Genomic DNA, 21,254 nt, shown 5'->3' on the forward strand with positions numbered 1-21,254 from the left:
TAATATCATGGGTCATCAAGCCCTGAGTCAGGCTTCCTGCTCAGTGGGAAGTCTACTTCTCTCTCCCCCTCTGTGCTCAAGGTCTCTCTCTCTCTCTCTCTTGTTCTCTGTCTCAAACAAATAGTATCTTTAAAAACATATGAAATGAATCAGTTCAGGGTAGACAGTCTGTTCTTAGCAGCATATTTTTCAGAGCCCACCTACAGATGCACTACACCCATTGCCAGAACTGGAATCCCTAGAGGACTGGCTGCACACTGGGACTTAAACTCGGACAAAAGACCAATCAACCTCTCATAACCCCTCAATTTAAGAATATACTGCTCTAGGCTTTCAAGGCATCTTAAAGTCATTAGAGTGATCTCTAAAGAGAAATGTGAATTGAAACAGCAGAATTGAAACAGTATCTCAGTTCCATAATTTTCATTTGGAGCTGAAAGGAGTCTGCTAGTTGGACTAGCACCTTGTCCCCTGACCCTGTGAGACATGTAGATCCCACCCCTGGTGTCTAGTGGCATGAGATCCAGTGGGCTGAGCACATAGTGCTGGCATCTCCCGAAACATCCAAGGTAGTTAGCATGCTCTTCCCTAAATGTATAATGCGCATGTGTGCTGCTCAAAGCTGCACTGTACCAACACACCAAGGCACTGGTTCTCTATTGTTGGGGGCCAGGGGCAGACCATTTTGCTTCAAATAGAAGCTGAGAGAGTTGTATACTACCCTCAAAGTCCATCCCCTAGGATAATTTTAGTCTTCTTGTGACATCCCCAATCTTTATCACTTCAAGGATAATTTGAACGAGCCTTCTCTACATCACCCCTCTCTGGGGTGGTCACTAAGTGAAATTGGCCCCAGGGCTCCTTACACCCCAATGGACAGCCCGACCCTACTCCTAGTCCTCTCTCCTACCAGTACTGATAACTCTAACCTTCAAAATAGTCCAATGTAACAAGGATGGTATCTGGCATTGAGTTTGGCTTTTCTACGGTGTCTGTCCCCCCAAGTGGAGCTAAGCAACTTTATGGGATTATTCATGTGAAAACTAAAGTTACGATGTCAGAGAAAAGACCGCTTTAATTATGGGTTGGTTCAGCTACCCAAAAGACTTGAGGTTGAAAACCGACTGCTCAGAGAAGTACTCATCTTGTGTAAATGGGATTAATCTTCTGTGACATTCTTAAAGTTAAGAGATGTCATCTCTTGAAATACCACAAAGATCAAGATTATAAAATAAAATTTCAGGACTGCCTCATGGAGAAGGTATTTTGATACTTGGAGTTAGAAACTAAATCTTTGTCCTCTTTCCATGTACATTAATAAGTCTTTGGCTCCACAAGATTGTTTACTTTTTTTCTCCTCCCAATCAGCTTTTCGTTTGCTTGCTTGAGTTTTATCTATCTATTTATTTTAAGGGTTTTATTTTTTTTATTTTTTTCATAATAAATTTATTTTTTATTGGTGTCCAATTTGCCAACATACAGAATAACACGCAGTGCTCATCCCAAGTGCCCACCTCACTGACCGCCACCCAGTCACCCCCACCTGCCGCCTTTTTTTTTTTTTTGCAATTTGGGATATTCTTATTATTTAAAAGGCCTTACAAATAAAAGCAGAAACAATCACATTAATCAAGTGTATTAACTCATAGTTCTATTAATAATCATTAAAATTGTGTGAGGAATACATTAATAAACATTGAAAATGATAGTATTTTCCCTGCTGTGACATTGTCAAAGAAAATAAGGAAAGTAAGGGTGAGGAGTTACCCAAACTGTCAGAGACTCGGGACTTTCCAACGGGGGTGTGGGGTCAGACAAGACTTGTTGTCCAGCAGCTTCCACTGTATTGCACGCTCTTTCCCCAACCGATGAGTTAGCCAGTGATCTTTTTTACTAGTTGCCAAAATACCAGCTTGTATCGGGATAGGTAAGTGATGGTTATGAGAAGGATCCTGGGACAGCCTCTGGAATCAAGGCAGGCAGACATGTGTCCCAGACGGGAGGCGTTTAGTGGCCACCCTGCAAACAGGTTGGCCCTCGACCATGGGAGCCAGGCCGCCGCTCACTGCGAGGACAGGTCCCCCCAGGGGAGGACCGGAGAGCTGGAGGAGGAACAGCCCCTCCAGCAGACAGGCGGAAAGCCAGGAGGGCTGCTTGCTGAACGCAGTTCCAGGTGGCCAGTCTCACCCCAAAAATGCATGCCTGACAGCCTGTATCATTGCTTCCTTTTCAGAGTGTCCATCATCAGCAGTGATGAGGACCCCCCGCTCTGGGTGTGGTGTCCATCTCCGAGGGTCCCTTTGTCATGTCCTCTGGGATCCATTCTGCTTGTGAGAAGCACAAAGGTCTTTTGTTGTGGAGGCCTGCCATGTCACGTCCAGGGGAACAGATCCTCCAGGCGTGTTTCTTCTCCTTCTGTCCAGGTGCATCCAGTTCACGCCTTTCCAGCCTCTGAATCCCCACCGAAGCTGCATACCTAGGCCGAGGCATCTCGTGGCTCGCCGTCTCTGAGGACCTCAGGCGAATCTGGAGCTTCTGGGATGAGGTCAGACTGTCCTGCTGTGCTGCTGCGGGAAACATCAGGGGCAGTTGTAGGAGATGGAGTGCTGTGCTGTTTGGGGCAGCTCTACCTAGGAGTCTAGGGTTTCTTGTTGGACCTGCCTTCTGAGGATTTGGGGGTGGAGGTTGCCTGCAAGACGCATGTGTGGCATGAGCAAAGTGAAGCCTCCAGGCCCCCGGGGCTAAATGAAGGCTATATCCCCAGTGTCCCGGGGGCCCCTTCCCTGACTGTGGCCCACTGTGACTGCCGGGTCCTCCTCCTGCTTAGCTGTGCCTTTCCCACTGTCTTGGGGAGCCCTCAACCTGCCCATTTCGTGGAGGAGACTTTGTGCCCATGAGCATTGCAGGCAGCCTGGCAGGGATGATGTGCTCTGGTCTCGCACAGGAAGTGACTTTGCACGGTGCTCACACTGAGGGATGGACATGGGTGAAATTGGGAGTGGACGGCGGGTCCTTCACCCCGATGGCCGCCTGCAGATTGAGAACAATCGATAGAGCCTCACACTCACATGGTGAAATGGTGCATGAGGTGACCCCCCAACATCCTCCAAGGCTTCGCTGAGGCTCAGGAGACCCCGGGAGATGGGCAGCTCCCAATTGAGTGGCAATCCACATGTCCCTGCTTGATGCCCGGGTCTGCTCTGTGCCCCAGGGATGCACCCCTAGTCGAGTTGAGTTGTGCTGCTCGCATGGCCCTGGGGCTCTGTGTGATGTTCACTCATTCCTCAGACACCTGAAGTGTGGGATCAGGCCACCACCCCAACTAATGATGTTCTGGGGCAACCTGTCTGCTGCCATTAGCAGTAGGAAGGGCAGGGCTGGGTCCTGCACAACAAGGGGGTGCACAACTCTGGGGGCCCTCTGCTACAGGGGTGCAGTGCACAGACATTCTTGAGTCCTGTCCCTCCAGGTTCAGCAGCTTCTGCTGGTCATGGCTCAGCCCCCTCAGGGCCTCTATGGGTTGAGTCCCATTCCCTGTAAGATGTACTCAGGTCATCCTTCAGCGCCTGTAGGGATCATGGCCTTCCTCTTGTCTCCTCTTATTGCTCAGCCCAGAAGGGCAGCACCCAGGCTTTTTGGGTGGTTTTCCTGAGGTGCCAACAAGTAGGTCAGGGAGGTGATAGAGAACATGTGCCTGTGTTGCTTCCTCTATTTCTGCCAAACTCACCTTGTTCCTAGTTCCTCCTTTTCTTCCAACTTAAATATTTCTTCCCTCGCTGCTTCCCTGATGTCCGTGGAAGGGATGCTTCTTGAGAGCTGAAAGGGAGGCAGAATCGGGCATGACCACATAACCAATCAGGGAGTGGGGACACTGAGTGGGGTCACCCAGCAGGTACCCTTCCCTAGGCTTCTCCTACAGGGTGGACTCCATCCTGCTGACCCCAGCCCCACTCCCTGCTGGGCTGTTCAGGTCTGATCCCCAGACTCAGTGGTGAAGGGTCAGTGTGATGCTGAAAGAGGGGTAAAGAGGGCTGTAGCATCATTCCATAGACGGAGCAGGTGCCAAGACCCAATGCCTGCAGCAGACAATGGTCTTCAGGGTGGGCATCATCAAGGTGGGAGCTGGGGAAGAGCTAGGAACAAGTGCTTATGAGCAGCAGAGCGAGGAGGTGAAAGAGAGAGTGGAGGAGAAGAATTAATTACAGGCACAGTGTTGCTCCTTTCACGTGAATCCCCGGTATCCGTGGAGTTGTCTTCCAGTGCGCAGGGCAGCAATGAGGTTGGCATGGCCATGGGAAAGGAAATGGAAACTTAGCAGGGGTGAGAACCCATGGCTTGCTCCCCTTGGGATGAGGGACTCTGACCTCAAGATGATGGATCCTCAGCCCTGGGGCCTCCCTGCACTTAGTCCCTTCATGTCTACAGGGTGGAAGTGGGTCTCTCGTCTCCCAGCTGCGTGTCCCACCCGTAGGTTCTCTCCATGCCTAGGAATGATGTGTGTGTCATCCTGTCCCTCCTCTGGGAGGTACTGTCCCTGTGACAGTGTGACCAGGACATGACCTTTCTCTCTCCCTACTCCCCTTCCTCCTTTCCTAACAACTCTCCATTTCCTTCCCCTTTCCATCCTCCAACAATCATATTGTTCTTAAATATTGGTAGCCAAGGACTGGCAGGAGATATACTGGCACCCACTCAGTCAATCCCCTGAACCCTCTGTGTGAGGAGAAACTATCTTGGTCTGGGATGGCTGGGGAACTTGAATGAGACGGTGCCACACGTGTCCACATATCCAGTGTTTGCTCTTGGGACAAGATGGTCTTTCTTGGCACACGAGCCCGCCTTAAGCAACCTCATCTGTTCCCAGAAGTGTTATAGAGCAGAAGTGGAAATGAGAGGGTAGTCAATTTTCAAAATTCCCCCTGAATTTTCAAGTGAAGTGCTGGAAAATATCCAATAGGGTAGCCCACTGAACACATGGTGCCAGCCAGGCCTGGCGCTGAACCTTACAGGGAGGGTAGGGTGGTAGGGCCCTGGTGCAGGTCTGAGGACAGGTGACGGGGTGGGCATCAGGAGGGTGTAGGGGGACAAGGCCTATGCTGTGAGGCTGGAGAATTGGATGGTGAGAAGAACAGTGACCCTGTAGCCCTGCTAGCATATGTTCTGTCCTCAGCCTCGGCCGTTCTCGGTGACAGGTCCGAGGGATGCTTGGGAAAGACTGTGTGTGTGTGTGTGTGTGTGTGTGTGTGTGTGTGTGTGAGAGAGAGAGAGAGAGAGAGAGAGAAGCGGGCCCAGCCACACCTTCACACAGGCCGGTAGGTGCCTTGTGGCCAAGGAGCATCTCCAGGTCTTCAGTATGTGGCCTCTCACTCATGGAAGCATGTTTATGACAGACTGGTTTGTGTGGTGAAGCTGGCATGACCTAAGCAACCCAGGCATGTATGTAGTGACCATAGGGGAGATGCCCCTTAACATCTCCAACTCTGGGAGTCGACTTTAAGGTATGGGAAATGGGTCAGGAGCATGAAGGTCCATTACACGTCATGTATCTTACACGGGACAGAGTTTCCTTCTCATCCACCTCTGAGCTCACATGACAACTTAGTTTCCTGGTTCTCAGATTTGGGAGAGGGTTGCTCTGGCACCCAGGTCATGTCCATCATAGGGCAATGACAAGAACGATACCCAATCTCTGCCACACGACTGCTGAGTGGTGCTGGGCAACAAAACCAAGCTTTGACGTTTGGCAGCAGAGAAGGGTGGGAAGTGCACATTGTATGGGATAGATCATAAGACAGCAAACCCAGGGAGGGGGATTAGAAATGCGGCACACACCGAAGGCCCCTGGACACAATTTCTGGTCCTATGACGTCAGTAAAATAGGAGATGAACGAATCAGATTGCTAGCCAGTATTTCCCTTTCATTTTTGATTTCTTGCCCACCCTCTGCATTCTCCAGAGTAGGAGATGCAACCCCAGGTTCCCAGGAGCCCTCTGCCACTGTTCCCTACCTGAGCCCTGTTCCCTACCTGCCGAGTCTTCCTCCCCACTGCTGGAGCCGTCTATGCTCTCCAGACACAAATCTGTAGGAACACAAGCATGAGCAATCCTGTTATTGGAGGGAGGGGCTCACCCATTCATCCTACTCTAGTTGAGTTCTCTGCGGGTCATGCGGCATCTACCTGCCTGACCTTTCTGGTGTGTTCTCAGATGTGCACTGTGCTTAGGGGAGTCAGAGACCTTCAACGGGGCAGAGATCACAGTTTCGAATTTTGCAGTGAGACCAAGCAGCTGTGGAATCCACTTCATCATGTCCATTCTACTCGCCCTTTACACTGTTCCCCTCCAAATGTGGCATGTGAAATTCCACCAGTTATGGAGACCCCTGACATGTGGCTAGGGTGAGTGAGCATTGGAGGGTTTATTTTCTGTAATCGTTTTCATGTAGTTATCGAGGTAATGATTGTGACAGATGGAGTATAGACAGACTCCCCTTGGACTGCAGAGCACTAGCGTCCAACAACGAGCAAGACATAACCCCTGCTCATTCCTCCTGCTTTAACTGCTGGCCCGTTAGCAACATCCACGTGTAGGTTGTCCTGGTCACACACACAGGTGCCAGGCACTATGTGAGCCCACTGAACACTAAAAGGCTGAGGTGAACACCTCGTTTCTAGGATAAATGGCCCCCAGAGGCGATGTCACAGCCTTCAGTCACAATGTCACGTTAAAAAAAATGGAAAACCTGCTAAAATGCAAATGTGACCACAAAGGAACACAAATAGCCAAAACGTTGTTGAGAAACAAGAAGAAGGTGGTGGCTTGGTTATTGCAGATTTCAAAGTACCTGAGACAGCTGTACTAGGCAAGCAGCACGGTGCTGGCATAAAAGTAGGGACACACTGCAGCAGAATAGAGAGTTCCAGAATAAATTCACTCGTTCATGCCTTGTTAATCCTTGAGGAGACCACAGGATGGGTAAAGGATACCCTCTTCAACAGGGAACAGAATGAAAAGGCATCCCGAAAGTGAACCCCACAGCAATGCTCCTGAGGATGTAGATAATTTGAGGCTTTGTATGTTATTAGGCAGGGAGGTCATCAAGATGGACCGAGCTGATGCCAGGCGATCTTTGCTGGAGGAAGGAGGTCCGAGGAAACGAGCAGGAAAGTGCGTAGAAACACTGCCTCTGACTCCTTCCTACAGGGAATCGAATCCTTATGAAATAGTCTGTCTGAAAGAGGGTACACCCCAAACGCACAGGGCCTGTTACGGACAGAGTCCTGTGAGCCCGGCGCCGCTTTGAAGTTCAGCAAAGCTCCACTGCGTTGCGGACCTCTTCAAGACCGTTGCTTTGCTCCGGTTCAACAGGCACCGTTCCTACCTGCATCTCAGCTCATCCATAAGATGGGAATTGATTCAAAGACACTTTGCTGCAGGCTCATTCAATCCAAGGAAACCTCCGCTGAGTTTTATAATTGTTCATTAATCATTCATCATAAGGAAAATTAAGTATATAAGCTTTCAACCAACCGACATCCCTGCATTTTAACAAGGCCTACATCCTATTTCTTTCCAGTCCTTTTCTCTGCAAAATGCCGGTGTCCTTCAGGTCACTGGGGATCCCTTCACTCAGGAGCCACCCAGCCAGTGGCAAGTGTGTGACTGGGTGTGGGGGCACCTGTCATGAGCACTGGCGTACTTTTACCTGGCCCTGGCCCAGGCCATGTAGGCGATTTGCAACAACTTGGTGTTGGGCACCAAGTTAATGACAAAGCTTTACTTTGAGCTCCTATTTGCCCCTCACACTTCAGTGTGGGCTTATAAGTTGAAAGCATTATTTTTAAGGATAACGAAGCTCTTAGGAAATACTCTGAAATATCTTCCTGAATCTTCTCTGCTTGGACCCTGCATGAGACACATCCCCAGCTAGGACTGATGTTGTGCCCTTTGTTACTGACTCATCCCCCTCTGAGGAAAGGGAATACTAAGCAAACCTCCAGGTGCAGCTGTGGTGAGGGAGGAATGTGGCATCCTAAGCAGTGTGCCCGGTGGGGGTGAGGTTTACTTTTGATCACTGGACACTAGGGTTGATTTGCATAATTGGGAAATGTCTCGTGAAGGAACACACACACTCAACGCACTGACCGGCACAGTCACGTCCCATCCACTCACATAGGACCAACCCCCAGCCGTCATACACACAAGCCACAATACCTAAATGACCTGCTTGCTTCCAGAGTCTGTAGAACATAGTCAACCTTTTTTTTTACTGGACAGTCATTTTTTCCCACCACCCCACCCTCCATCGCAGTAGGAACCCAGGATCAGGGAGGCTCTCCAGGCCAAAGCAGAGGGGAAAGACCCACCTTGTGCATCAGTCACATTCCTCCTCGAGAAGTGTCTGATAAAGAAACCATCTTGGTCTCCCTCCTCCTGCAGTTAGTGAAAGGGAAACACTATGAGGATCACATCCCTCTGTGCACATCTGCACATGACTTTTGTTCTCTTGGTGACATTAGCAAGTGACTTGGAGTACAGTCCTCGAGTCAAAGATCACAAAAAAGTAGTAAATGTGACCTGCAGGAAAGGCTCCAAATTTGAATGTCAGATCTCATAGCTCCATTTTGTTCAGCAAACAAGCTATGTGACATGAAGGAAAAGCAACTCCTAGAAAATGCTTGATGCCATTTGTTGTGTAACCAATGGTGATGGTTCTAAAAGCCCCTCTAAATTTGGTATCAGGGGGTGATTGAAACTCGGGACTAACTGGCAGTGCCAAGGAAATTAATTCCTTGGAAATGGAAAGAAAGCATCAATTGCATTTCCTATGCAGAAAATGACTTTACCTGAGAGAGCTGAGGTTTCTTCTTCCGCCTCTGAGTTGGGAATTTCCTGAGTCAGGGACTCAACTGGAGCTAGGAGGACACAGAGCCAGCGTGAGGATGCTGGAGGGGCTGCCTGGGAACTTGTCAGGGAGTTTGGAAGGATGAGGACAGGAGTCAAGTGTGTGCATGTGGGTGGCTAGGAAGTACGGACTGCGCTCCCCTCTATGGGGCCTCACCCTGTCCAGGATCTGTGGGCTCTCCAGGAATATGTGGCCTTTCCTATATGCACTCAACACCAGTGACAGGCCCAAATCATTGATATGTACACCTATAGCTGCCCTTGTTTACATGACCATGGAGGCCTCTGGGTAATGTTGGGCCGTGTAGGGGGCTTTGGTAGAATCGGTGTTTTGAGAGAAGGACCCAGTTGCTGGATCTCCTTTGCTGCCTACTTTGAGAGCTAATGACACCATGACTGAGTGATTAGTGAGCATCAATAGCCCAGAGCCACATTCGGACCAACCCCTGGGTTCCCCCACCTTGGCTGTCAACGTGGGGGGGGTCAAGGGTTTGGGTCATTCATCTCTGCCCCATCTCCTTCTCAGGAAAGTAAATGGAAGCATCCTCCAGATATAGCTGTGGTGAGGGAGGGATGAGCATGTAAGGGGTGTCACAGTGATGAGATGACTTTGGAAAGCTGACCCCTCGATTGTGCTGCAAGTGTGGGAATACCTCCTGGGAAATCACACACTCACGTTCACATACCACATAGATACACAGACACACACATACTCGCTAGTGTGGACACAGACGCCCTTTGACACACATGCACACAAACCATCACCTCCTACATGCCATAGTTCCTCCAGGCCCTGTACAACATGGTCTCACAGCTTTAGTGGACAGTTTTCTCTCACCACACCCGGACCCTCATTCCCAGGAGGAATCCGGGATCAGAGGCCACACTTCTATTGACACGAGATTTCACTGCCAAAAATGTTACTTTAAAATACATACAGTTTTGGATAGTCTCAGCATCCACCTGCGATTGGAGAAAAGAGAAAAACAGTGAGGATCACACCATCATGTACCCTGTTTGCAGAGCTCTTTTGTTTGGTGAGAACTGAAGGAGACTGGGTGGAGCACAAAGGTTGGGTCAGTGTTCCCCCGCTCCGGTGAAAGAGGACCCTGTTAAAGATGCTTGAGCTTTCAATAACAGATCTCTGAAATCCAATCTGATCAACTGATCCAAAATTCTTTTTGAGAGGGAAGTACTTTCTGCTGTTGAGGGTGCTGTATGCCACAGAATTTGTAAGGCAGGCTGCCCTGTTATACCCCCCTTTTTGTGTCTGCTGTCATTGGCAATAGTCTTTCATTCACCATTCTCCCCACAAAGGAGATTGCTTGTCTCATCCCTCAGGTGTATTATCCAAATTTGGTCCTGTGTTCCTTGAAGTAGAAACCAATGAAGCAACCTTCCTTCTCAGAGAAAGAGAGGCAAGCTTACCTCAGGGAGAGATGAGGCACGTTCCTCTGCCTCGTCCGTGGGAAGGTCCTCGGCTGGTCCCTCCGTGGGATCTAAGGACACAGGGTATCTGTCAGGAAATAGGTTTTGCTGCCCAGGAATGGCCTAGGGAGTTTTGCTTGAGGTGAACACGGGGACACGGTGCTCAGGTGTGAACAGTGAGCAAGCAAGACCCGACCTGCTGTTGGGCTAACTTCCTCGATGGACAAAGAAATGAAGAGCAGATGAGCAAGAAGGAAAAGGAATCTGGACTTTGCTTTCAAGCTTAATGGATCTATATAGTGAGCAATTGTCAGTCTCAAAATGCAAAACATTCGATGCATTCTGCATTTCATGACTGTGTCCCCTGAGTCATCCTTCCCACTGTAAAGGCCAGCCACCTTCCCACTTCTTCACCTGTCAGAGGACCAGTTCAGCTTCCATGCCTTCACACATACTGCTACGTACGTGTCCTCTATTCCTTTGGATGGTTATTTTTGTGTGATGAAATAGACGTTGTTGATGCTATTATTAATAAGTAAGTAATGCTCCGCAGCCCTGTTTACAGTCATGGTGCTGTGTACTTAGCACTGCCATCTGATCTACATCCAAACCTTTCCATCCTAAGGAATCTCTGTCCCCATAAAGAGATGAATGTTCCTCCTCCCCTCACCTCCTGCCTCCAGCCATCCGAGTGTCGATTTTCTGGGTCTATGGGTTTGCCTACTGTAATTTGATCCCTTAAGTGGGGTCAAGTAATTTACTTCTTTCTCCCTATGCCTTCTTTCAAACAGCATATTGGTTATTCAAGATCTATCCGTTTTGTAGCATATTGAGCCATTTGGGGATTTTTTATGGCTGAGTTACATTCTGTCCTGTGTGCATATCACATTTTAGGTGTCCTTTCATCCCATGCTGGATTGGGGGGTTGTGCCTATCTCTAGCTCTTAGGAAGACTGCTGTCGCGAACATGGGTGCCCAGATTACACTTGGAAATGCATGTTGACTTCCATGGTTATAGTAAGGTGATCGACTTGAAACAGTTAAATTTGTACATTTGAAGTCATGGAAAAATGTGTCACTGCATTTTGTACTGTTCTGCTATTTGTATGTCACTAGTGAAAGAATTATTCTTAAATCCACTTAATGAGTAAATTCTCACAATACCTTCTTCTGTGTCACTGATCGGGTATACCCAGTTGTGCAGAGAGAAGCGCACTTTCTTAAATCTCTTCTTTCTCGAAGTGGACTGGGCAGCTTCTGTCTCATCCTCCCCACAGGTTCCTGGGAAATGCATAGCAATAGAAAGCAGTGTTGGCATCTTGTGGGCAGAAGTCCATGGGGAATTAGTCCAAATTGACTCTTGTTTCAGCCTTCTATTCCCCCTACACAACTGTTGCCCCATGGAGTGTCATGCCTCCAACTTGGACTTAGGAAGACTTTGCATTGAGGTGTGCACTGAACCACCCCCATAGACAGGTTTTGTGGGCAAATACCCCGATTTATCAGAGACATTAAAGCAACGCAGCAGGGATCCCTGGGTGGCGCAGCGGTTTAGCGCCTGCCTTTGGCCCAGGGTGCGATCCTGGGGATCCAGGATCGAATCCCACGTCCGGCTTCCGGTGCATGGAGCCGGCTTCTCCCTCTGCCTGTGTCTCTGCCTCTCTGTGTGTGTGTGTGACTATCATAAATAAATAAAAGTTTAAAAAAACAAAAAAGCAACGCAGCAAAGCACCATGAGCAGGCCTTATGTCCTGGGTTCTCATCCTACTTAGAAGGTGCACGTACCTGACAGAGTTCCAGAAAGCCCAATGTGCCTCGGTTCCCTGTTCTGAGATGTGGAAGTGTCCATACCACCTACTCACTGGAGTGCTGTTAGGAGGCGAAATGGGATTGACTGCAAGTAGAGCCCTGGGCACAGTGAAGGTTGGATGCTTCACAATTGCTTTGTAGGTATGCAGCACTCAAATGGCTACAGAATGAGTTAGAGGTCTGGTCTTGGGTGGATCTAGACAGGGGACTCAGATGGCTCCACAGCATGGAAGGATGGAAGTTCCCTCTTTAGCCTTCATATGGAAATGACGCTCTAGAGCTCATGGAGGCCACGTGACAACCCGCTGCTGGAATGCCCATAGTAGCACCATCAGGAGGGGAAGCAGGGGGATAACTCATGGTTTACAATGTAGGCTTTGATAGATAGGGAAATGAGGGAACTTTCCAGAGTGGCCACACTGTTGTGTGATGGATCATGGACAGGAATTAAACTCATGATGCTGACTGTTCTGCATTTGATCTAAGGTATGGTCTAGGGACCTGGAATAAAGCCTGTCCAAGGGTAAATGTAGCTACCCTGGCTGGAGGGAGTGCCTCCCTGCTCCTTCCTTCTTCCCTCCTTCACACCTTCTCTCTACTCCCAGCTCTCTTCATCCTCTCTAGACCCTGTCAGGGCAGGGGACAGGCTCCTGTCTCCTCTTAGACAGTCCCCTGCCTATGCACGGCCTCGAGACTCCATCCCAGGACTCTCTTTGAGGACCATCCAACCATCCATGACTCGCCTACAGATGTTCACTCCACCTCCCCGATGGCCAGGTCCCTTCTCATTCACTCCAAGGCATTGCTCAGACAGCCACTGAAAGCATCCACATCAACCCCTGAAAATACCACAGGGAATCCCAGTTTCCTTCCATCTGAAGATGTCTGGATTTAGACTGCTCACATTTGCTTTCAGATTTTGACATCTACACTGAGAAGAGCTGACCTTTCCCCGTCATATGTTGCCAGGTGATCCATAAGAGCAGTGTGGTGTGTTTCCTGAGTGTGTTCTTTATAAGAATATGGACAAAGTTGACATATAGAAGTAGACATTCTTTTAAATGTAGAAGATATATAAGGAAGCCAGCTTCATCAAACAATCAAAATTAAGTAATGCAGGAAAACCAGAAAAATACATTCATCTTACAATGTGGACAAATGGGACAGTGGAAATGAAAATGCAAAAAAAAAAAAAAAAGAAGAAGAAGAAGAAGAGTTTCTGAACCAGTCAGCAAGCCAACTTGAGAGAACAGAATTCAGAAAATCAGAATGAACATACCTTTAAAACAGCATTTCAGATTTCCCATTGTAGGGAGCGTCTCACCTGCTACAAAACTGCACTTGATTGGCTCAGAGAGTGACAGTTGGAATTAAAGGTGAGCATCATCACATCACCGTGGTGATGGGTCATGATAGAACTTTCAGAGTGAAGGCAGGTCTGCACGTGCTGCTCCAGATGCTGCTGTCTGGCCCAGTGGTATCCTCACAGACCAAGTGTGGCATTAAGAGGACATGTCTTTTCTCAAAAATGGAAGGTGGCCAACACCCTGTTCCCTGTTTGTGAGAACAATGATAGCAGAGAAAGTGACCCACACTCTAATAGAGGTGACAGTAAAAACTTGCAAGGTCAAGAGGGATCAATCATATTAGGTATCAAAAGAGGTTCCTTTCTTGATTAGAAATCCTCCTTCCTCCCATATCTGCTATTCCTCAGTTATCAGACACTTTTAGAGACAACATTAACATTTGCTGTAAGAGCAATAGAGAACAGTAATTTGAATTGAGTTTTTAAAATCCTTTCCATTTGATGAGTCCTACGTGATAAATCTAAGTGATGAATCACTAAATTCTACAATTGAAAGCAATATTACACTATATATACATTAACTAACTAGAATTTAAAATAAATTTTGAATTATAAATCAATAAATGAATTTCAAAACCTAAAAAGCCATTTTCTCCCTCTCAACACATAATTATCAAATTAGATAAAGTCCCCTATTCTATTAAGTTTTATCCTTTTCCTTAGTATGTAACTTAACTTGTACACTTAGTTATCTCAATCGCTATGAATTGCTTGAGTATTTCCCTGGTGCTATGCCTATTGATGACCTACTATTCACTGAGCGAGTAAGAAAACGAGACTCCAAATAGCCTCACTGGAGGGTTCCATGAAAACACAGGGTCAGTCCTTTCTTTCATCGAAGCATGTTAGCTAACGAAACTCTAGGGTTATCTTTGTGTTCACACTCATCATGCATCAGAAAGTAACCCCATCCTCGTGTTGTGGTCACAAGTCCCCGCCATACAGATGTAAGTGACCAGTGCCCAAAAAATAGAAGAAGTGAACATTGCAGCATACACCGAGGGAGTTGCCATAATTTAAAATGAAGGAGATACACGACACTACAGAATGCTATGAGACAAATCTCTGACATTGCAGATTCATTCCAAGCATCTAGAACTAAGGAATCATTGGGTCATTTAGGAAGTACACAGAAAATTGCATTAGTACTCATGGCTCTCTATTTTCTCTAACAATTACCTCATTGAGGGGTGATTGGGTGGGAAAGAGCAGGTAATAGGACATTGTTCTAAACATAGAATTTTATTTTTTTTCCATTCATCTTTCTATTTTTTTAATAAAATAATTTTTATTGGTGTTCAATTTACCAACATACATAATAACACCCAGTGCTCAACCCGACAAGTGCCCCCCTCAGTGCCCGTCACACATTCACACCCACCCCCTGCCCTCCTCCCCTTCCACCACCCCTAGTTCATTTTCCAGAGTTAGGAGTCTTTATGATCTGTCTCCCTTTCTGATATTTCCCACACATTTCTTCTCCCTTCCCTTATAATCCTTTTCACTATTATTTATATTCCCCACATGAATGAGAACATACATTGTTTGTCCTTCTCTGATTGACTTACTTCACTCAGCATAATACCCTCTAGTTCCATCCACATTGAAGCAAATGGTGGGTATTTGTCATTTCTAATGGCTGAGTAATATTCCATTGTATACATAAACCACATCTTCTTTATCCATCCATCTTTCGATGGACACCGAGGCTCCTTCCACAGTTTGGCTATTGTGGACATTGCTGCTAGAAACATCGGGTGCAGGTGTCCCGGTGTTTCATTGCATCTGAATCTTTGGGGTAAATCCCCAACAGTTCAATTGCTGGGTCGTAGGACAGGTCTATTTTTAACTCTTTGAGGAACCACCACACAGTTTTCCAGAGTGGCGGCACAAGTTCCCTTTCCCACCAACAGTGCACCAGTTCACATTCCCACCAACAGTGTAAGAGGGTTCCCTTTTCTCCACATCCTCTCCAACATTTGTGGTTTCCTGCCTTGTTAATTTTCCCCATTCTCACTGGTGTGAGGTGGTATCTCATTGTGGTTTTGATTTGTATTTCCCTGATGGCAAGTGATGCAGAGCATTTTCTCATGTGCGTGTTGGCCATGTCTATGTCTTCCTCTGTGAGATTTCTCTTCATGTCTTTTGCCCGTTTCATGATTGGATTGTTTGTTTCTTTGGTGTTGAGTTTAAGAAGTTCTTTATAGATCTTGGAAACTAGCCCTTTATCTGATACGTCATTTGCAAATATCTTCTCCCATTCTGTAGGTTGTTTTTGAGTTTTGTGGACTGTATCCTTTGCTGTGCAAAAGCTTCTTATCTTGATGAAGTCCCAATAGATCATTTTTGCTTTTGTTTCTTTTGCCTTCGTGGATGTATCTTGCAAGAAGTTAAGGTGGCCGAGCTCAAAAAGGGTGTTGCCTGTGTTCTCCTCAAGGATTTTGGTGGAATCTTGTCTCACATTTAGATCTTTCATCCATTTTGAGTTTATCTTTGTGTATGGTGCAAGGGAGTGGTCTAGTTTCATTCTTCTGCATGTGGATGTCCAATTTTCCCAGCACCATTTATTGAAGAGACTGTCTTTCTTCCAATGGATAGTCTTTCCTCCTTTGTCGTATATTAGTTCGCCATAAAGTTGAGGGTCCACTTCTGGGTTCTCTATTCTATTCCATTTATCTATGTGTCTGTTTTTGTGCCAGGACCACACTGTCTTGATGACCACAGCTTTGTAGTACAACTTGAAATCTGGCATTGTGATGCCCCCAGATACGGTTTTCTTTTTTAAAATTTGCAAGGGAGCTTCTCTGTACCTAATACCTGATGATGCCACGGCCTCAAGTCTTTTGATTTTTCCCCACCCATCCAACGGAGTGGCAGCATTGGGCAGTGCCTGGTCCCCAGCCAAAGAGCCAAGATGCATGGGCCGATAGGAGCTTGAACTGACCTATTGTAGGAGACGTGGTTCTTCATAGCTGCCAGTAAGTCGCAAAATTGGTTCCAAATAGTATCCCATGTATGGCAGAAGGAATGCTGTGCTTACATTGTATTCCACATGAGGATAGTATGAATCACTCACTGAAAACCCATCTGCTAATGTGCCCTAGGCAGACCCTGTGCTGGTCTCTGGGAATGGAGTAAATGTGACACAAGAGCCAGAACAGGGGCAACAAACACACACACACAAACCACTCTTGTATCGGGGTGTCGATGGTAAAATCCACTGTGGCAGCCACATGTGGTAGGAGAATCCAGAATAGGGCATTTTTCTTTCTCCACAGGCAATCTGCCCAAGTTCCCATAGCTGGATTCGATATTGCAAGTGCCCTCTAAGGACGATCTCATGACAACTGAGCCAGGCATACGGATCTGAGTGAAGGACAAAGGGTGGCAGCGGGACACAGGAGTAAGGGCAAGCGCAGCCACACTGCCATCTGAAGTACTATCAGATGAGCAAACTTCCAGTTAGGTAATGCGAGGAATTAACTCAATTCCAATTGGTTATATCATGGAATATATATACTCTGCATCTATTATATGACTCATAGTGCTAGAATATTTTTAGGACTACCTGAAATTCTTTATAAATGACTGAAAAGATGAATGAAAGAAAGGAATGAGGGAGTTTATATGATCTTCAGCTAGATCAAAAAGTGTGTGCCTGTGTAGAGAACTTGAGGGAATAAACGAAAATCAATTACAGGAAACTTAAGAAAGTGTAATCATCTGACCAGAGGAGCAGCATTAAAAGAGCAATGAAAAAATGTTCAGACTCTACTCTCATTTGGGGGGAACAGTCGCAATGAAGCAGAGGCTTTTAGGTAATACTTGTTGTGGTGTCATAGCTACTAATTTCTGAATTCATACATCTGGAGGGATGTCCAGAAGGGCAATGGTTGTTGCTTCCAGCAGGAGAACCTGGAAGGCAGCAGAGAGGAGCAGAAGGGAAACTGTGATGTCAGTGTATGGTCTATGATAGCATTTATATTTTCTAGATGTGTGTTATTTTTGTCGACCTTATTATAAAAAGTGTGCTTTAACGTATCCCCCCTTCCAATTGGTGGCATGAGACACCCACTTTACTCTGGTCATGGTGAGGAAATCAAACAGGGCATAGTTTGGGAATGCATGATTTCTGTTCTATGATTTGGGGGAGTCTCAGTAAGGAAGACTCTCTGGCTATGGGTTGGAATCCTCTGGAGGTGACTCCCTCCATGTCTGTCGTTGAGGCTGCATTTGGCTAGAAGGCCTACAGGAGCCCTGCCACTGTCAGGGCTTCTTCAGAGCAAGCCAACCTCTAACTTGATGGCTGAGGGCTCCTCAGGGCAGTGACCCAAGTGGCCAATGGAAACGATGAGCTTTTGCAGCATAAACTTGAATGTTACACCATGTTGTGTCCAGGGGACCTTGCAGTGGCAAGTAAGCGCCAATTTCCTCTTTGATTACAGCGAAGTGCGTATCCCCACCTCTCAATGGGAGGAACATCCAAGAAATCACAAGCCAGTATTTATCCTGCCTCATGGATATAAAGTCTTAAAGCTTCTCGCCAGCCATGCTAGCCCTCCAAAGTCTGTGGTGCAGGACATATAGCCCTTTGGATGAGGGCCTAGTGGAAGGCCAAGGTGGGTTGGACTCCTGCCTCTACTATTACGAGCTGTTGGTGAAGTGGACACATTTAGATCAGCCTTACAGAATGTTTATATCCCAATGTCTGCCTACGTTAACCGTTGGTCTGTGGAGAAACTGCTTTCTCCACTCGCGCATCAGAGTGTGTTATGTTCTCGCTCCTAAATATGTACATATTCAATGTGCAGCATTGGCACATATATTATTCTGCAGTGAAGCTAAAAACTAAAATCGCTAATAGAAAAGGCATCCATCAAACTTGTTGGATCCTGGTTCTCTCCCTCATTCTTAATTTCTGCCTTGAGCTACATGTTCTGAGACTTTGCCCTTGATATGTCTTGCCATTCTGTGAAATCTTTTATTTGGACATCATCGTTTAAATGTAAGGAAAAGTGTGATTCTCACTGCATAAAATATTTTCACTTTTAATTTCATTTCTTTAGTCATGATACTCTAATTAATGATGTTAGTCAGTAGTGAAGTTCTCAGATGCAGATAAATTATGTAGATTTTCATTCCAGTGGTAAAGTCCTGTGAACAACTATAGGGTCTCAGTTGATTCTCTATATTTTTCTTCTGTTGTTAAATATTTCTGACCTGAGTGCAGGTAGTACGTAAAATGTAAGCAATCTAGATTATGAAGCAATGAATCCAAAAAACACTGATATATATGCAACATTTAAAGCAAAGTTAATGTCCCTGCTAATCCTGTTAGCTATATAAGCAGTTTTCTACAGGGTTGTTTTCAGTCTTTGTTTCCTTCAATCATTGTACCCCTATCTGACCATGTGTATGCCATCTTTACACAAATGAGATGCCATCATATTGTACTGTTTTGCAAGTTGGCATGTAGAAGAAAATATTAAGTGGCATATTTCAAAATCTGTAATGCACCAACCTCACTCATGTGAACAGAAGCTCAGTATTGCAATGGACTTCAGTAGAGGAAATACATAGTGAGCTAGTTTGTTCTCACAACTTTGCTGAGTGGGAATCCTCTACATATTTGTTTGTTTACCTCAAATACAGATATTCTGTAGGTGAAGTGGGAATGTGCAGTATGGTTCTTGAAAGAGACTAGATGCAGCAGTATCCTGGATGAAGGTGTAGCAGGGGTTGATGATCAAGGCTACAAGAGGGAATAACAGATGGTTGGCACATGGAATCCGTGGAATCCAGTGATGAAGGAGGCAGAGAGTTGACTGGAGAGCAAGACAGGTTTGAGGGAGAAGAGGGATCATGAAAGAGTTTGGAGCCAATGATACATGGGGAAATGAGGAGGAGGAAATGAATCAAAAGCTGACCAGGGCTGCGATTATTCTAGAGAGGTAACCAGCCAAGTGCCTGGAGTGTGGCAGGGAGGAAAAATAATTTTCAATTTGCCAACATATAGAATAACACCCAGTGCTCATCCCGTCAAGTGCCCAGTTCAGTGCCTGTCACCCAGTCACCCCCACCCCCTGCCCACCTCCCCTTCCACCACCCCTAGTTCGTTTCCCAGAGTTAGGAGTCTTTCATAATCTGTCTCCCTTTCTGATATTTCCCACTCATTTTTTCTCCTTTTTAAAAGATATTCCTAATATTCTTAAGTCTGTGATGACCTTTTCTTTTCCACATAAAAGAAGTCCCTTCGCATTTCTTGTAGTGCCATTTTAGGGGCGATAATCTCCTTTGAGTCCTGTTTGTCCGGGAAACTCTTCAATTCCATCAATTCTGAATGATCAACTTGTTGAGTGGAGTAGTCTCGGCTGTAGGATTTTTCCTTTGCTACTCTGTTCTGGGCTGCAAGGTTTCTCCTGAAAAATGCAACTGATGGCCGGAAGGCATTTCCCTTACATAGCACTTGTTGTTTTGTCTCTTGCTATTTCTAAGTCTATTTTATCCTTAACTTTTGACATTTTCATTATTTTGTCAGGTGTGGGTCTCTTTGGATTGCTTTTTTTGAGCTCTTCATTCTTCCTGAATCTGGATGTCTGTGAAAGAAGTTTTCATAGAATATTTCTTCAACTATGTTTTCTGCCCTCTCTTCTCCATCTGGGACCACAATAATGTGAAAGTTTCTTTGCTTCATGATGCCCAAGAAATCCCTTAATCTGAAATATGTGGGAAATATTACAAAGGGAGACAGAACATAGAGACTCCTAACTCTGGGAAATGAACTAGGGGTGGTGGAAGGGGAGGAGGGTGGGGGGGTGTGAATGGGTGATGGGCACTGAGGGGGGCACTTGAGGGGATGAGCACTGAGTGTTATGCTGTATGTTGGCAAAGTGAACACCAATAAAAAATAAATTTATTATAAAAAAAAGAAATCCCTTAATCTATCCTCATATTGTATACCTATTTTTTTCTTTTCACTGATCAGCTTCCAAGCTTTCCATCACTTGGTCTTCTAGACTGCCAATCTGTTCTTTGGAACCCACAAATCTAGTTTAGATTCTCTCCATTGTATTTTTTGTATCTGTTTGTATTCTTTAGCTCTTTTTTCATTTTTTTATATATTCGTATATTTTTATTGGAATTCAATATGCCAACATATTGCATATCACTCAGTGCTCATCCAGTCAAGTGCCCCCCTCAGTGCCCATCACTCAATGACCCCGTCCCCCCGCCCACCTGCCTTTCTGCCACCCCTTGTTCATTTCCCAGGGTTAGGTGTCTCTCATGTTTTGTCACCCTCACTGATACTTTCACTCATTTCCTCTCCTTTCCCTTTATTCCCTTTCACTAATTTTTATATTCTCCAAATGTATGAGTCCTTTTAATGTTTTTTTTTAGTTTATACCTTCTCTTTGTTGAAGTTCTTACTGAGTTCTTCCACTTTCCTATCCAATCCAGTGATCATCTCTTATGATCATTAATTTACACTCTTTAACAGACCTATTGCTTATCTCTGTTTCATTTAGTTTCTTTTCTGAAGTTTATTGTTCTTTCATTTGAAGCATATTTCTTTCTCCTCATTTCGACTTCCTGTGTTGTCATTGTTGTTGTTGTTTTAAAAATTAGGCCTAGGGGATCCCTGGGTGGCGCAGTGGTTTACTGCCTGCCTTTGGCCCAGGGCGCGATCCTGGAGACCCGGGATCAAATCCCACATCAGGCTCCCAGTGCATAGAGCCTACTTCTCCCT

At 46.1% G+C, this 21,254-nt stretch overlaps 2 long non-coding RNA genes across 2 annotated transcripts in view; both read right to left on the reverse strand.

Moving 5' to 3' along the window:
* LOC144309507 (uncharacterized) overlaps positions 1 to 21,254 on the reverse strand; it is an 89,624-nt gene that overhangs the window by 45,595 nt on the left and 22,775 nt on the right. The window lies entirely within an intron of this gene.
* Positions 2,458 to 9,354, reverse strand: LOC144309504 (uncharacterized). Its single transcript, XR_013375468.1, has 5 exons — positions 8,847 to 9,354; positions 8,367 to 8,433; positions 6,027 to 6,080; positions 3,728 to 3,816; positions 2,458 to 2,567 (listed from the first exon to the last, which is right to left on the reverse strand). It is a non-coding gene; the product is annotated as an uncharacterized LOC144309504 (long non-coding RNA).

The sequence above is a fragment of the Canis aureus genome, unplaced genomic scaffold, assembly GCF_053574225.1.
Source record: "Canis aureus isolate CA01 unplaced genomic scaffold, VMU_Caureus_v.1.0 NW_027326446.1_RagTag, whole genome shotgun sequence".
Classification (NCBI taxonomy): Eukaryota; Metazoa; Chordata; class Mammalia; order Carnivora; family Canidae; genus Canis; species Canis aureus.